Source organism: Aythya marila, assembly GCF_965140915.1.
Source record: "Aythya marila genome assembly, chromosome: 11".
NCBI classification, from domain to species: Eukaryota; Metazoa; Chordata; class Aves; order Anseriformes; family Anatidae; genus Aythya; species Aythya marila.
Window position 1 is genome coordinate 15791579 of NC_139052.1, and position 18882 is coordinate 15810460.

Below are 18882 nucleotides of genomic sequence, written 5' to 3' on the forward strand. Positions count from 1 at the left end.
CTCTCTGCTGCAGCATAAACAGGCACTTTAGAAGTATCGACTGCAGTCTCACTTAATGTACCAGGTACATTTCCTCAGTGTCTGGGAACACCGTGCAACCATCAAGTTAGGCTAAAGCTGGGATATTGAAAATATGCTAGGTAAGGGCAACATCTCTTTCATGTATTGGCCTCTTTTCAAAGGGCCTTTGGACAGGGATTTCTTTAGTTTCTGAACTAAAAGAGCAGTACATAAACTTGCAGTCCAAATGGCCTTTTGCTTAAGAAAGCCATAAGGTACAAATGCAAGTAAAGTCCCCAGGAAAAGCACTGTGTAAATGTCTGTTACTGGTGGGCATGCTGAGAACAAAACAGCTTCTGAGTACAATATGCTACAAGAAATGTCAAAATGTTATCCCACCATCTTATCTGTGTACATCACGAGAATAATTGTCTCTTTGTAACCCCACTGTTCAGACTAGCTGTGTATTTATCAACTGACCAAGCAGGGGTGGTAAGCTATCTGACAACTGACTCCAAATAAGATAATGAGACTGACTGATGAGGTGCTCTTGCTGTTCCTTACTTCACTTTTTCTCCCCTTTGCAGTCTGTCTCAGAGACAGAATCAGAAGTTATGTCAGTCCAAGGAGCACTTTGTGCCACAAGGTTATATTCACTCAGATTCACCTCTAACTTAGAGGAATTTGACTGCACAAAACATACCCTAGATAAGATTCTCTATTACGTGGTTCAAAGAAACACAAATATTTTGCATGTTACCCATCCAACACATGCCTGTGAAAGACACTCATCAGATTCTAGTTCACTGCAGTGACTGACATCTGAATCTGTGTTTTTGGCCAGCATTGCCAGTAGCAGGCTTTGTAAGAGCTAATATATGCCATTGGTTTCTTTGACAGGCTGAAGAATGTCTCTCAGGAGCTAGTGAGCATTTGGTGAAACATTACTTCTAGTTAGATTTGATGTGCATTTTGATTCTACCATGTCTTTTGAGCTCTAGTGTTTCTTTGTCTTCTTGTCTTTGGACAGATGGCGGCAGGAGGCTTCTGTAGCCAAGTAACCTGTTGGTTTGCTGGCTTTTGCGTATAATTGCAATGAGCTGTAGCTCTGTGTTGAGGGGGGATTGAATTTTAAAGACTGAGCCACAAAGCCAAAGGCACTAAAAATGTCCTCACTTCTTTCATCAACACCACTTTCCCTTAAATGAAGTGTTGAAGATGAATTTGTCTTGATGGGTCAGCCTAATGTGGCCAAAATCCAGATGCCAAGGATGAATATGGCTCATTGTTATCTCCTCATGAAAACAATCCTTGCCATCCTCTGAGGTGCTTTGACTCTTGTCCTCACTCGACCACATACTCTTTTGTCATTTTTGCACATTTTCATGTCTTTAATTAAAAGAAAAGGCCTTCCCAATGGAAGATTAATTAGGACAAATGCGCTGCCATTAATATCTGCCATGTTTGGAAGGAGATGATTCACCCTGTGATTAAAGCCAAACGGAATCTGGAATCTGAGGAGTAATTAGCCCTCAGCGGCTCGTAAGTCTGAAGAAAGCACTATTTATCAGTGGTGGTGCTAATGCAATTACTTCTCCACTGCAGCCTCCTGGACTGATAAATCATAGCCTGAGCATTTGGAGAAGCTATCAATTCAGGATTATGCTTCTCTGAGTCTACAAAGAGAAAAAGAAGGGGAACAAAGGGACAATCAGCTTCTTGATGCCTTTGATTGTATCAAAGCTATGGAGGCCAATGGAATCTGAGCAATTCTGAATCCATTTCCTCACTTTCATAGAAAACTGAGCTTTTACAATGGTCACTGCAGCTCATTGAAATTGACTTGATTTTTTTTTTTTTTGGAACTGAATCCAAGAAGTTTTTGTTCAATAAATGTGAAAACTGGGCAGAATGGCTTCACTATGTTGAAGCTGAACTTCTAACCTGTGCTTGGTTGGAGCACGTTTCACTTGCTTTTCTTCTGGGTTTGTTTAGGAGTGGATAGTAAGCAGTGTGTTTTGAGGTGGTGGTTCTCCATATATTGTTCCTGTTTTTTTTGTGTGTGTGGTTGGGTCTTCAGGTACAAACAGTCTTGCAAATCAGGAGCACCCTTCCTGTGAGACCTGAAACATGGGTTTAAACATTAATCTACAGCAATAGTTTCCTGTCTCACATGCACTTGTATATCCACTGCTCCAATTTTAGAGTTAAGTTGAGGCATAAAGAAGTGAAATAATGTCTGATTCCCTTTGAGAAACCAGGTGCATCTGTGGTGATATTCTCCTCTTGGATAGAAATGTGCCTTTTTGCATAAGGGATTTGTCCTCAAGACTTCCAATTCCCACCTCCTTAATAAAAAGCTGACGGAACTGAATATCTTGCAGAGCAAGCAACCCCTGTCTCTTCTTCATGGTGCTCCATAGGTGCCCCTTTGCAATTCTGAATTACACAGCACTGTACCACATTATAAGCTCAGCTCCATCACAGAACCTGGGCTTTTCTTAGGGTGCTTCCAACTTGGACCATGACACCCAGGGGCACGCACCTTTCCTTAATGATATTTCTCAATCCCTTCCATTTCCTGTAATATGGAATAGACCAGCCAATAAAATGTCTAGAGGATATGGGTGGGAATATGATATGCTAGGAGCTGGCTGCTGGGCTGAGCTGCAGGGAAATATCTTGCCCCCTTGCACTAGTTAATGTGGTGAGAACCTGACTCCTTGTTCCTGAATGGAGCCCAGATAAACAAGCACAGCTGAGGGGAGTACAGTGAAGACTGGACTAGATAAAATCTTCCTTTGCACAGCTGCAACCAGCTGATAGAGCTGTTCTGGGATCATTCTCTATTCATCCTCTCAGATGCAGAAATTTGTGTCAAGACCCATGCTGTCTCCCACGCTAGCTGAAATACTAGCCCTGTTTTATTTGCTGTTGTGGAAGCAACCTTGTTGGAGATGAAATCTGCGTAGGGTGATAGACGTGTTCCATATTTTTTGTTGACCGCATTTATAGGTACTTTTCATGATATTTCACTTCTACTGCGTGTGGGCTAGAGATGGTGGTAGGGTTAAATGTGTAGCAGCAGGATAAAAATGAAACTTTTCCTTCAGATTCCAGGCAGGTCTTCATTTAGGAGCCCAGCAAATGAACAACATTTGGGATGTTCTTGTGGGCAGGTGTTAATTAAGGCTTTAAAGCAGATGGGCAAACAAAGACAGACCGAGATTTCTTGAAGGAAAAGATAACAGATAAAATTATGTTAGCAGCTGCTGTGTTGCATTTGTTGACATGTTGGCTGACTATGGTACATGTCACGGTGGAACAGCTCCAGCATCAGTGGAAGAATATTGATTTTTAGAAGCTAAAAGAGAAAAATCTAATGTTTCCCTTGGCTGCTGGAAAAATTCTAATTACCTTCTGGTCCTCTGATAAGAAAGAACCTGACATGAGATGAACAATTTTCTAAGATTTTTTTCTAGCAAGTGTCCTTGATACAGCTAGTGAATTACAGATGTTATTTGTTTATATTTTGGTTTTCATGGACAGTTTGATCCTTATTTTTACAGTGTAAATGTAGTGTAACTCTGATCACTGGAAAGTAGTTTACCTCTCTAAGCCCAAATCTGTCAAACCTTTGGTCTGGTATATTGTTCCACAAACAGCTTGCTATATATTAAATTCTTCCACAGAGCCCTGTGAAGATCAAACGGATTAAGTCCAAATTCAGAAAATGGGATAAAAATCAGTGTTTAGACAAATGCTCGTGTCCAAGAGTAATGATACCAGATAGTTAATTTTTGAGACAACTGTAGCATTACAACTAGAGGTTGGAACCACATGGTGAAGTATGCTGTAGGCTAAGAGTGTCACTGGTGATATTAAGATTATATACTTTATACGCATTGCCTACTAGAACACTTTGGGTGCAGAAAGGTGGTAGTGGATACCTAGTATCCACTGGTATTAATTGCATATTATAAAATTGGCTTCGGGGGGGGGGGGGGGGAAACAGAACAAGAAGTGGGATAAAATGACTCATTGCCTCTTCTGTGTAATATACTTCCTTGGGTAAGCACATCAATTTCCTTTTGAGAAGGTCAGTAGTGGGAGCTATTGGGTTACTAGGGACATGGATTTCAAGAGACATTTGAAGTGTAATTGCTTGACTGGTTCTGGTTAGCCACAAGGTTGAGTTTGTGAAAAGGCTGCGATGGGGGGAGGGAAAAAAAGGGCCATGACAAGTCAGGATTGTCTTGATTTAAAAAAGAAAAGGGATTTTTCCCTGTAAGTATGAGGAGCCTCTAGTTCCTGGTGCTTTTGTTTGAGGATCAGCAGGACAAAGGGAGAGATTAGTAGAATTGTTCCCCATTATGAGTGCCTGTTGCATAAATCCCTACTCTTCAACCCATCCCAAGCACTCCTTTCCCCTGTTCACAGAAGCTGTGGATAGGGAGAGGTGCTGGGGATGAAAAGGAAAGGACTCCACCCAGCCCTTAAGACGACCAGCTGGTTGCTTATTTATATTCTGTGGTTTGAGCCAGTGTTAAAGCCTTTGCTGACTTTGCAGTGGTAAATAATACTAACGAGCTGAAATGTCGATACCTCATAAAGCTGGGGATGTTTCAGTAATGCACGATGGGAAGTGCAAGTGAGACTGGCTTTAGATGTAATCTGGACACTCAAACACGTTTCATAAAGGCTGAGTTTATTTTTTTCCCCTCCCCGGACCCTCTTTGTCAATTGGAAAGGCTGAATGGCTTCAGACAAAGACAACAGTCTCTTCCCATTCGTCATTCCTAGCTGCAGTGCTAGTGTAAGCAGTGCTGGGCTCACGTTTTAACTGCAGTCACTTGTTTCCCACATGTTTGGCGAAACATTCAAAGACTTCAGCCCAAAGTGAATTCTGAGGAGGTGTTGAAGCAGAAGTCCTGAAAATGGGGCTGAAAGCAACTCAGATGCGTGGCCGCAGAAATTCTAGTAACTTTCAGCGACGTTTATCTAAGAACCAGGGTACCTCTGCTGGCTTTAGGGTACAAATGAACCTACTTCATATTTCCTTACCCAGGAATCTCAAAATACTCTACATCACTGAGTGGAGTAAGCATTTATAGAATACTCTAGGTGTTTTTTAGTCTTTAATTCTTTACTGGTAATGATCCCTATATAGATCTTCTGAAAGTAACTTTCAGTAAGCAGGAATTGGGGTGTTCTGTTCACTTCAAACTTTGTTCTAGAGGTCTCTGGTAATCTCAGTCAGTGCTTTTTCTCCTTTTTATTTAATTCCTCAAATAACGCCTGTTTTGTTAAATTCCTCCTGAGGTTGGACTTGGAAGCATTAGAAGTGTTGAACAGAACTACCTGAGCAGTCTGAGAATTTTGGGGAGAACTTCCTCTTAAGTGACTCGAATCCCTTTCCTGGAGCTGCAGGGAAGTTTTCATCACTGTAGTGAGCCTCCTTTTGCTTCCCTCTCTATTAGCCTGGGGTTTATTCATCACGAAGGGGTTTCTTCTGTGTAATGTTTTCTTCACACCTGCAAAAATAATCATTCACCACTGTTTTCTTTAACTTGCTTATTTTCCCAGTTTCTTGGGAGGAGTCTGAAATGTTAGTCTGCTTTCTTAAAAATCCAGCTTCATGCCAAATGCATGAGGTGTGCAAATGTGGGTTTGCAGCGTGGAGGCTAGCTGCAGAACTGCTGGCTGGTGTGCAACTTCCTTGCTTTGTTGCAATTACTGTGTGAGTCCAGTGTGCAAGTGTGTGCTTGGACTGCTGAGTTACGAGTCCAACTTTTGTGAAATTCAGGCTTTTAAGGCAGAAAAAAAAACACCCTTGGAATCAAGTGTTTGTACAACTGGTTAACAGTTCTGTTGTCCTCAAAGGAAGCTTGAGAGTCTATATTTGTTCCTTCTTGTTTCCACGCAGCACATCATATAGTAATTTCTCTTTGAAAATGGCTTTGCACATATGATTATGCACGTTGTGTTGACTGGGTGTCAGTAACATCAGCACCGTACCACCAACCCCTGTGACCAGAGGGACCAACTGATCACCTTGTGCAGAAATTATTCTTCATGTTCCCATCCCTGGAAGTCCTATTCTTCCCAGCTGCCTGCTGCAGTTCACTTTGCTTGGTGGGCAGCCAGAGGTACCCATAGTGTACTTTCCTGGTCTGTGGTGTTACATTCCTTTATACTAACATGTCAAGGTGTAGGATTAAACGTACTGTATTCAAGACAGTTGCAGAATAAGGTGCTTTATATCACTTAGCACCTGCTGTCAGAGCTCATTAAACTTGCAGGTCCTGGTGACTTCATTCCATCTCTCTGAAACAGTGTCATCCAGACCTTACAAATAGAGCACAGACAGATGTAGGTACCTGCCTGAAGAGGCAGAGCACAGGGCATAGAGCCTTATATTTGCTTTCTTTCCCCTTTTCTGTGGGCACCCTCAGCTCTGTAGGGCCTCTCAGCATCCAGTAACCACTCTGAGGCTGCAGTGAGAATAAACTGTGTGTGCTGTTGAGCCTGACAAGAGCCCTGCTAGAATATTCAGCTTGCTCATTAATAGCAGATGCCCATGATGGTTGGCTTGTTTTCAGAGGAAGCCAGCCATCAACACTCAGCAGCTCTGTAAATACCACCAACGCTGCAGATGCCTTCCAACAGCATCCAACATGCCATATTGGGCCTTTGAGCCCAGGAGCTGGTTGCTGTTTTCTCTCTGAGCATGGTCTGGTTGCCTTCATCGTCAGCCCTGCATAAATAGATTAGCAACTGCCCTTTTAGCAGGAGGGAACGTGGCAGATGGTTTAGGAGGATTGTGATAGGAGTGGGCTGAAGGATCTCTGCAAATATCAGCGTTCCCTCCTGTTCAAATGAATGGTTTGGTATTATTTCACTACTTGGCCTGTTTCATCTGCTGGAAAATGAAGAAATGTGAATTTCCTATTCAGTGCTTCACTCTTTGGGTGGGTGAGAATCAGAAAATAGACCCTTCTAGGGTCTATTATCACAGGGTTTTCCATGTCCCCATTAAGAGCAGAAGGTGGAGACTGGAAGAGTAGGAGGTAGGGATGAGAAGGCCAGGGACATGCACATGATTTCTTTCCCAGCTAAAAGAAACGGCCTCCAATGCTGTTGTGAGACATTGGCGACCTCTAAGTGTTTCAGTTTGGGACAGTCAAGATGGAGACCCTACAGTGTGTATTCATCACCTGGAAAGTATGGACCTAAGGAATAAACAGAATCACTCCTTTGGAAATACCAAGTACAAACAGAAGATTTATTTTCCATCCTCAACCCATGTGTCACGTATGGAAATCATATGTATGCCATTTGCCATCCTTTCTTCTCCTAAATGAATCTTTTTAACAGAGATTCCCTAACACCATATGTGCTGGTCATGAATCCCTTCCTATCTGTCCTCTGCACTAAAGCCTATTAAGATCAATAAAGTTGTTCTGGAAGATGAATTCACTTACATGAGTGCCTCCTGCAGCCCCGGAGACCTCAAAAAGCTGTTTGTCCCAGCAGTGCCAAAGTGGTTCCTAAGATTCTGACATGGCAGGGGAAATAAATTCTGACCTTAGACTAGGTAAATTGAAGTGAACATTAAGGCCTCTGATCTTCTTGCTCCATCTTGTCTTTTAGCCCAGGGATTTTGTTAATAATTCCAGTTTAGTCTGGTGGCTTTGCCTGAGGCCTGGGATATGAAAGCTTTCTCTCTCCGTATGGCTCCAGTAGAAACAGCAGTTTATTATTTTCTACACCTCACTGGAAAATAACAGGCAAGGCATCTTGAGGAGTTTACATTCAAATGTTTGGCTGGTCTTATTCTGGCTGAGAAACTGAAAACTAAAAATCACAAGTAGAAATAATACAGGTTGGGGGAATTTTAAAACTCAAATCTGCCCACACTGACTGCCAAAACCCCCACCTAGGCATTTTTCATGACATACCTATGGAGTCCAGCTGCTAAGGATCTGAAAATAGCACTGCAGTGAGGAGATGTATGCATTTACACTAGCCTGAAATACGTGCTCTTACTATGCTATAACACTATAGTTACTAATCTAAATATTTATCATAGTATTTGGAACTGTATATAAGTCTATTTTTCTTTACCCACTTAGCTGGTGATTTTCCATTCTGTGGCATACTTTATGCCATGATTCAATAGTTAAAATAGTTAATTCACCAAAATGGAACCAGAGAGAGTGGATCCTCTTAAATTTATGCTCCTTGTTACATCTCCAGACTGCATTTTATGCAAAATACTGTAATGACAATTGCTTTCTTTTACTCTGATTTTTTTGGATCATGTGCTGTGCAGCAGGTAGTCAGTTTGTTCTGTGTATGTACTGTGATGTGTGAAGTCCTGGGGTGAGCAGGGCTTTTTATTTTTCTCATGATACAAGGAAGAAGCAGTGAGAAACCCCCAACTTCCCAATGAGAGAAAACCAAGTTGAGGACAGTTCAAAATTGATTTTGACCTGTAACTGCACATTTCATATCTGAAACGTTAAAAGAAGGAAATGCACATTAACTCACTTCTGTTACGGATATAACTATTTTCTACTGTTCATCTATCTTTCAGCCAGTAGTTTGGGGAAATCTGTCTGTATAATTAATATCATCTGATTTATGTTAATCAATTATGATGTCTGTCTGGCTACGAAAAATGATTATTATGCACAAATGTACTTACCTTTCACGTAAGGCCTCCAAGCTGTGCTCACTAGAGCCGGACAATAGAGTGCTACGCTTTAATGCCTGGGCTTGACAAATGGCAGATATGCTCAGGAAGGAGCTGGAAATTGAAGAGTCAGTTCCTCCTGCCTCTTGAGGATGAAGGGGATGAGAAGAATAAAAGATAATAGATGCAAGACAAAGAAAGGTTACAAAGGAGGCTAAAAGGGCAATTCTTCTGTCCTTGTTCTCTTTAATGGACACTCTGGCCAGCAGTCTGTGTGGGATGTCCAAGGACTGAGCATCAAATGGATCTTCTAGGTCTTTTTTATAATGTGGTCTGTCAAGGCAGGCTTAAAGCTAGAAAGGAGGTAGGAAATGACTAAGAGCTTTTGTTGCTCCTGCTGCCTCTCTCCTGATGGCTGCCAACCCAGAATACTTCAGTGGAGCTAAACACATTTCAATGACTGCTATTTTTAATAGAAAATGGATGTCACAACTCATTTTGCACTTTGCGCTGACCATGCCTTGTTTTATCTACAATTATTTAGAGTAGTGCTGAAGACAGCCTTGTGAGATGTGTGGTCTTTGCAAATTGCAGTATGAATCTAACTTCAAGTGACACTTGGCAAACAAAGTAAGCATTCACTTGGGAATCCACTTCATTGTCCATACATATAGAGGGTTTTGCACTCCCAACACAGAGCAGAGACAATGCCTTGCCACAGACTGTGATGATAGGATGGAGGCTTTGAGTTATAGATGGGAGCAGGCTCGGTGCACCCTCCATGCTGCCTGATGTTCATGTATATGTGAGGAAACATTCAGATATGTCTGTAGGATTTCTGTTGGGTTGAGGGGATGAGGTAAATGAGAACCTATGAAATAGAAAAGGAGAAGGCCAGGTGTAGTCTCAGAAGCACAGTTATCTTCCATAAACTAGTTAGTTTTGAATTAGGATAGGCCTAGAGGTGCAAGTAAGTTTAAGGTTTGATTTCTCATGTAGTGCGTCACCTGATAGATACAATCTGCAGGCTGCCAAACTATGCAGACTGAAAATGGCAATAGTTATCCTTAACTCTTGTTAAAGACATCATCAGGGCAAGTGAGAGAACCCAGAAGGTGAACATCTGAATTGAATCTAGCCTGCATAAACAAATCTTCTCCTGAAAGTAATGGAATCTGTGAATTTCCCTCTAGTGTGCAGGTCACTTCAGTTTGTGCTCAGAGTGGTTAGTTTTAATTTCCTTGATAATAAATTTTTGATTTTTTTTTTCCTTTTTGAGGAGGTAAAGAGAGAGGATGTGAGACTGGGTTGGAGGCAGGTTACAAGAAATAAAAGCTACAGAAGGAAACGTCCTTCCTGTGCTGTAAAATGGGAGAAAAAAACCTTACTGCTGAAAGGGAGAATGACTTTATAATGGGCTGTCAGAAAGGAAATTGTGCTACTCCTGGAGTTAATCAAAAGAGGAGTGTAAGAGGAAAAATGGCCCATCAGACAGTGTGCCAGTCTGAGAATGACACATTGGGAAGATGTCAGATACAGGTATACTCACTATGAGGAGGATAAAAGAGGTGATACCATCTTTTCTCAGGTGAAATCAAAATGCGTTTTTTAAAAAGTGTGTGGAGCAGTTTTATTTCTTCATTTAAGGAAATGCTACTTGGAAAATAAAGCCAAGGAAGAGCTGTTTGAGGCTTGCCTTTGGCTGCTGTGACCGTGAAGGGATGTGGCCAGGAGCTGCCAGCAGTGGAGCAGGGACAGAGTCTGCCAGTCCGTCCCCTGTGTCCCACCTTGTGTATCCTCTGCCTTCCAGCCTGTGACACACTGGTGTTAGCCAAGTCTGCACCTCTGGAAGCCCCTCCCCTGAGCAGACTTTGCACTGGTCAGTTCTGTTGTATTTTTTGCAGGCTGTATGTGCTGGTGGAGAGCTTGGCCAGCAGAGGCTGAAGCCTACCCAATGTATCTTGAACTTTCAGCTATAATCCTGCACCTCCCTTCTGGCAGGGCTTTTTACAGGACTTTTGCTTTCCCCCAGCCTTATTCCTCCTGAAACCTCCTTCCCCCACTAACACCTTAGGCTGGCTGAGATCCTGAGGTTTCTCTCTTCCAAAGGAAGGATCTGGCAGGAGAAGGGATTGTCCCTGGGAGCCAACTTGGTGGCGGCTTTAGCCATTAGGAGAGTCCTAAATTAAGAAGTTTTGCTTGGTGTTTAGGCCAGGATTTCATAATTTTCTGGTTTTATTAGTTTGTTTGTACTTCCTTAGCCTCTGGATGATAGATTTTAAACCACGGCCCCTGCTGCAATCCATCTCTGCTATTTTTTTAAACTGTGCTGTTTGGCTCAGTCTTATCCCATTAGACTCTCTGCAGAATGTCTAAAAAGCTGTAAAGACTAGGAAAAGAAAAAAATAAAGAGGGAAGAAAACCTTCTCTTCCTACTTTCACCTTCCAGAAATGTTGGCTTAAGTGCGCATGGTCCAGAAACAGGGGCTTTCCAAGACAAACAGGCTGCATTATCACACCAGACTCCCCTGGCAAGGAATGAACTTTAACAGCCTGAAAACATATATTTTACGCGGATGGGGGACAAATAGTTGCAAAGCAAACACTGAGCGTGTTCACAGGTGCTGTGCTCCATTGTGCTGCCAACCAGATGTTCTGTGCTGGGACACTGCCCTGGCCTTTTCTGGGATGAAATGTCACTCCTTGGGTGAAGTAGAGTGAAACTGTGTATGGTTTCCTAGAACGAGCATTTAATTTGTAAGCTATTAATATAGCTGTGTCTTTGTGTTGGGCAGGACACCAGTCAAAATAAACATGTAAAATTTGACCTTTAGAAAATTAACTACCATTGGACCATAAAAACCCGGACTTGCTACAGCAAGTTGTGGTGCAGTTGAGTATTATGGCAGCGCTTTTAAGAGCAGTCTTGCTGTATGTCGCTGTGGGGTTGTGAGGATTTGGGGGAGCTGTCTGTGCACAGCATCTCATCCGAGTGTGTGGGGTTTGAGTTGTACAAAACATGTCTGTGAGCATCTCAGAAGTTTTCTGTATTTTCTGCAGGCTGGATGTGGGGAAAATATCTAAACACTAGATGTATGTTATAACCCCTGATCCAGTAGGGATGCCTGATTGACAAGCACTAGGATTGACTAGCCAAGAGAACAGATTTTGCCAATACAGATACTTTTGGCTATGCAGTTGACCCTCTCTGCACGGGGGACTGAGCACAACTATTAACTGCTGCATTGGATCAGGGAATCCACTGTCCTGTTTCTGATTTGGTGTCTAAAGTGTTGCTTTCCATTTCTAGTTTTCTTTTTGATAGAGAACCAGTTTGTCAGCAAAATCAGATTAAATTCAGCCTTTCCCTTCTCAACTGAAGTGACTGGGGTATGAGCTCTCAACCTGTTTGCTCCCAGTGGGTGGCTTTCCCTATCACAAGGTTAATCCTACAGCATCCTGAATTTCTGCTCATTCTGAGGGAGCCTGCAACCTGTTTTGCTTGCACAGAAACTGGCATGATCTCAACTTTCCCCCCCAGAATTAACATCACTTGCCTCCTTCCTGTGTTATCTGTAGTGGGATTACACCTGCTCCTTCTTGCCTGATGTGACAAAGAAGGCTCCACTTCATTTTTACAACTGTTGCAGGGGCCACCACAAACTGACTTTTCTATCTTCCCTTTTTCATGCATGCCTTGTACTTGAAGCAGCACCACTAATTGACAGGAATTCAGAGGAAGCTTACCCATGTCAAATGTTGTCTGCTCTGGACCCTCGGTAGAATATTAATAGCCATGCCTACCTCTTATGTGATGTGTTTAATCCATAGCTTGGAAGCCTCTGCTGCTCTACTCTTGTGAAGACAGGCTGTGAGGCTGACGGGAGCAATTCTCATTTGTGCTAGCAGCTCCTCTTGAAAATTTTCCTCTGAGATGGCACAGGCCAGATTGTCACGTATGCGAAAGCTACATTTCACTCCTAGCAACAAATGGCATCCTGGAGTAGATGTAAATAAAAATGGCCCTCACAGTTCCCAGAGTAATGTAAAACAGCCTTAAATGAGAAATCAGCCCTCTGAGAGGGAAGATGCTCAGATCATAATGAAGCGCTGTGGTTGTACCTACCCCCAAACACTTGAACACTGTCAACTTCTTTCCAGTTAATAAACCATTTATGTGGCCTGCTTTTAACATAGAGCAAAATATTTTTCAGTCAACTGTGATATATAATTATATAGCTGACATCAAACACGAGTAGATACCAAGTCAAAGGAATGAATTTGGTCCTGTTCCTGTAATTCCATTTCCATGTTAGCAATTTTCCCCCTCTTTAAATGGTGTTTTTATTGAATGCTTCAAAGGTCAGCTTGGACATTCAGAGAAAATTTGTAACTCAGATTGCTTAGTATTCTCTCATACAGCACAGCCCTACATTACTCGGTGTCAGCAAATTAAGGAAATGAAAGTTGTGGCCAAGGATTACAATAGCACTGGTGTTAACCTTTTATAGCATATGGCATCCTATCAATTCTAGCCACAGGAGAGAACTTGCTGTTCACATAGAGCAAGTGGGTGTTGAAGTTTTTAATCTAAAAATGAAATCTTGCCTCTAGGAGAGGAATATAAAGACCATAGATCTTCCTTGCTGCTGGAGAAACCCCTTGAGTAGTTGAGACCTTTTCAGCCACATGTTCTTTATTCATTCTGTTTTTCCCCCCCTCATGCAGGCATAGGGGTGTCTATTCTGCTTGACTAGAAAGGCAATAGTTGAGCACAGAGATACATGGATACCCATATATTCACTAGACTGAGAGCCTGGGAAGATGGATGGATGACCTACAAGCTTTTCTTATTTGTAAAGCCCTCACTTTTCAACAAGGTCTAGTAACACATGCTCACCTAAAGTCAATTTTTCCGTGTACTGCTGGAGAGGGTAATGAGATTGCTCAGCTGTTTGAGTACCTTGCTGGATGGAGGTCAGAATTAATCAGGCTGTAATTATTCAGGTGAACTGAATTTTAACTTAACTTTGCTTTATGTGATAGTAGCTATATGCTTGTTCAAAGCACCCCTGATTCCACTTGGCCAATAAAAATTGATAGGGCAATTTCACTTCATTGCTACTCAGTGTTGTTTTTTGATTTCCAAGGGAATGTTTTCTTTTCCTTTCTCTTTCTGACAAGCCTTGTGAAGAAAAGCAGTTCAAAAGCTCGTTTTCACCCCAAATCACAGCAGTATATATCACACATTCCTGGAAGGGCTTCATTTTGGTCTCTAAACTTGTGCTAAAAGCAATACAAAAATGGTTCTAAAAAAGTTGTCAGAAACTTCCCTGGGGGGGCTGTGTAATAGGGTCAGAGTTTATTTGGTAATGCTCTTTCAGTGGATGGTCCAAAGATTAGGAATTAATTTAGCTGGCACATGAGTAATTGGGTTGAAAGGAAACTAAAGGCAAAGATTCTACTTATCAGGTCCTACCACTGTAGGATATGCTTATTCAGTTGGTTTTTTATTTCCCTGGAACTGGGTTAAAGAAAAAGGTGATATTTGTAGCTAGGCAGGTGACATACAGGCCAAAGAGCCTATTTGTGCTGTTATGACTGGATGCCTGAGCTTAGATAGTCTTCAAGTGCTTTTTGGAGGGAGAGGATCTCTTGTAGACAGGATTTCATAGCCACCAACTTCATCTCCTGCTTTTTTAGAGCAGGATTTGCATTTAGAGGAGGCTGCTTTGTGCTTGTCTTCCCTGCACAACACCACCTCAGTGGGTAGGAGACTTGTGGTTATTGGACTATGTTTAACATACCTTCCTGGTCCTGAAAATGGATGTGTCTTAAGGGTAGTGTGGGCATGCCCTCTACTACCCAGTCAGCCCTACCCATTTGCTGTGTTGGGAAAAGTGCAAGCCATGCTTTCAGTCTCTGCATGCAACAATGTCCAGGCTATAGTAAAGTGTACAGAGGTGCTTAGAGCTGAATGGGGGACCCAGAGTACTGATCCTGGTGTCTTAATCCTTGGAAAGCATTTACATGCTCAGTTAAGCCCTTCTATTGTTAAAACTATTGCAGAGACAAATCACTGTACAACATATCTGGGGTTATGAGGCTGGCTCCTTGTTTAAGCAGGCTCTTGCAGGGAGGATGAAGTGGTAGGGTCAGAGTTTGGCTTGGTTGGATGTGGTGAACTGGAAATGGTCCCAGGCAAGCAGAAGACTGAAACTGGGAGATGATTCATGTAACCAGGAGGTGAATCATACTTTAAGTAACCCCACCAAAATACCCATTTTCTACATTTGTTCTTTTGGAGTCTGAGCTAGAGGTTGCTGTCCCCAGCTACTTGCTGCAGAGCCCCTTGCATGTTGCTCCCATGCTTGTTCCTTACCTTATTTTAATCAGAATGGTCCAGTTTGCTTAAACTCTTGAAATATGAGCTCCTTTTGACAGGAAGGACTCAGCTGACAAAGGAGCTAATAAAGTCCTGCAGAAGTAGAGCTGGAATGCGCTGAGGATCATAAATTTTTTAGCTCACACAACCGTAGCAAAAAGATGAGGATTCATAAGGAGGTGGCTGAATTAGCCTTGAAAAACAGGTTTATTTCTATTTATGGATTTTAGAATTGCTAAGTCTAGATGTGTTACATTTTTTCACATAAAGAAATGTTGACAAATTCAGTTTCTGAATATATTTTTAGCTGCCCTGCAGTCTCTTCAAGTATGCATAAAAGGACCTAACCCCAGTACTTTAGAAGTAAGGAACATTAGTATTTCAGAAAAACAGTTTCGTAAACTGTTGCATTCAACAGAAAATAACAGAATTTCAGGCAAGCTGGTTAACTGACAGAGGCATTAATTTGGGACTCCAGTAACTAATGCTGGATTCAGGCTTGAAATGGGAAATGCCCAGATAATCAGAGAGGGACTTGTGTGCATGGACTCCTGAGGCTGGAGACCACTTCAGAGGTGACTTTATTGGACGTTCAGTGAATCCCTGGATACCCAAACTGTTCTGTAAGGTTTGACAGGCAGATAGCATTGGTGTCAGGGGTTGCATCAGATAACATCTGTCTTGCACACGGAAGCCAGCGTGCTGGGTCAAAGTTAAACACAATGTATAGCTGCCAAGATCAGGGGATGGAAATTACGTCTCATGCTGGACCTTTGGGACATTATCCCTACATTATCCCTTTCTTTGTAACAGTAGGTCTGGTCTGTGGAAACATAGAGTTACTTCTTTTTAGTGTTGTTTCTTTTAACTGAGAGGAATAAGTCTTGATTGCATCAGAAATACAACTTCATGCTAGGCAGGATTTGCAGAAGTGAAGCTGACAGGAGGCGGCCGGAGTACAAATTAAAAATGAAGCAGAGCAGCCTTTTCTCATTCCACCAGCTCAGAAATATATTGAAAGTAAACTGCTGGCAAGTAGACAGTGAAAAGCAAATTAGATTTGGGACCAGATGGTGTAGATCAGTATAATACAAGTTGATGTCAATAAAGTGGTATGATTAATGCTGCCAAGAATATCACTCATGATCTTTTTAAATTTCAGGTGTTATTTGCAGCACAGGTGAGGCAGTTACACAGACACATGCACAGATCATTTTGGAAAGTGGGATTTAATTGAATGTCTGTTCCAAGAGAAAGGGCTAGGCCTGCATCCAGATTTATTTGGAAACGTGCACACCCTGGAGCCTGTCCTGGAGGCAGGAATCTGGGGCTGAGGAGGGAAGAGAGCAGCACATCTGTGTGCTCAACCTCCGTGAAGGACTTGATCCCAAGTGCTGCAGGCTTCCTCCCTGGGATGGGGCCTGCCATGACTTTGACTTGGTGCTGAGTAAATGCGAGAGCCTCACTTGACTGCATGTGGTTTGCATGTCTGCATCCTCGGAGCCCTTGGAAGGGCTCTGAAGGATTTTGAGTTGCTCGCTGCTTGCTCTGGACAATTCCTTCAATGCTGCCAGCAGCCTCCCTTTCAAGGGCAAAATATTTACCCGACATGCAGTTCTCATTTGACTTCAGTCAGAATGTGGATGATTACTTATGTAAATACTGTTGCAGAAATAGGGCATGCTTTTTCTTAGAGCTTTTTATGTAGTCTAAAAGAGGAAGAACTAGGGAGTCCTGCAGGAGAGGCCTTTTTCTCTGACAAAGACTTAATGTGTATCATAACTGTTTACCTAAATCCCTGGGTGTTTCCAGATATGCTCCTCAGGGATTAACTTGGTGTGCACTTGGTTATGGTCCAAATTAATAGAAGAATTAGCTTCAGGAGTATCTTCATGGTGTATTTTATAAATTAAGCCATTAGTATTAATTGTTGATAAGAGTCATTACCCATTCTGTGTGCCAATTAAAACATGACTTTTTTTTTTATTGTATTAAATACAAGTAATAACTTCAGCACCGGATTAAGGTATAATTATCTGTTCTTCTGTATGCTGTTAAAAATGCTTGGACTGACATTTTTGTATATATGTATATATAAAAAAAAACTTTTAAAGAATGGACAGAATCCATACTTTACATATGGGTTATGGGTTTATGGGTTAGTGTCTGATAACTGGTTGGTATGTATTAGGATATTGGATGTCATTTCTATATATTTTGTATTGTTTTAGTAATTATATATTATTGCTCAGTAAATGAGTGCACTTGTGGAGTGTTATGTTGTCAACATTGGTTTACTCTTGTCAGAAAAAACGCTACTCATCTTCACTGTTGGAGGATATTGCCTGATCATAATATATCTTTGAGATTTTATTTTTAGGATTCTCTGTGAATTAATTACAAAGAATACTTCATATAATGAATATTCTCAGTGGATTCTGATGGCCTCTTAATATTTTATATAAATATCAACAGAAAAATGTAATTCATGTAAAATAAAGGCCTCATTGTTAGTGGATTAGATATGAAAATGCAAAATAGACCTGTAAAGGATGACCGATAGAATGGAGAATATCTTCAAACAAGTCACGTTGTCTTGTTTTTCAGGAAAAATCTGTTGCTAAGGGTCAGGGCTTCCTTAATGAGCTTGAATGTGCAACTAACATCTTTTTTGCACAGTGGAACTTTTCTTATTTTTCTTAAATGTTAATTGGTAAGGAATTTGAGAAACTTCAGTTCAGGAGACAAGCACCAGTCAGAAATGAACGCTGCTTTTACCCTTCGGTGGGCATGAAATAAGCTAATTCTGAGTATTTAGATGCATCATTCTTGTTCATTGCCACAGGAATTTAGATACCTAAATAGAAATTAAGAGCTTAAATGCCTTTGAGAATCTCATCCTCATAGATGAATATCTTGTTCTATGACTGCCTTTTAAAAAATATTTTCAGCGACTTAACATGTAAGTTCTGCATTCTCTGGGTGCATCTTTTTCAGTGTTTCTTGTGCTTATTAACCACATTAGCAATTCCTATTCTTTGTAGCACACCAGGAGTTAATATATTCACTTCCTTTGTATGTGTATAAGCGTGCATCTCCCCTTTGGTTTGTATTGAATTTGAAGCCTGAAGTGATGATCAATGGCTCAGATTATTTCCTTGCTGTCAGCTATTGACTTTCTCTCAGTCTGATATCAGAGCTTCTTTCCCAGGGCGATGCTAGCAGGGTAAAAACAGGAGGAGGGGAGTTGGGGGGGGGGAGCTGAAGAAAAGCTTGATAGAAGTCTTGCCATTTATCTTAAAGCTTTTTAACTGTGAATGTACATGAAAAATTGCTTGAAAACCGTGATTTAGGGTGGAAAATCAGGGAGGCTGAAATTTTCTATCAAAGATGTTGAAACAGGGTTAGCTTTTTCTCTTTCCCCAGTAGGGTTATTTATATAATTGTTTTTCTCCTCAACCTTTTTCAAAGTCCAAGTGTTTTGTTAGCTCTAAGGTACCATGCTACTTTGTCAGTGTGGCCTTCCTTCTCTGTTGTGGAAGTAATCAAGACCAACATATCTGAACACAGTCCTCCAGGTTCTGGAAGTAAGCTTTTCGTGACTTCTGCTGTCTGTATATTAAAGATGGATTCCTGATTCATCGTTCTTTACTCTATAATGACCTACATGAGTACAGTGACCACAAATTGCTTCTTGGTTTAGAACAGTAGTACTTTACCTCTTTTGCTGAAGATGAAACTAGAGTGTTAGGTATTCAGAGAGGTTATTTCAAGAGGAAGTGAATTTGTCATTGGAGCA

General features: G+C 41.5%; 1 protein-coding gene across 3 annotated transcripts in view; it reads left to right on the top strand.

Moving 5' to 3' along the window:
* The window catches only part of LOC309882458 (uncharacterized protein), a 248765-nt gene that overhangs the window by 78608 nt on the left and 151275 nt on the right, over positions 1-18882 (top strand). The gene's annotated exons all lie outside the window — the stretch shown is intronic.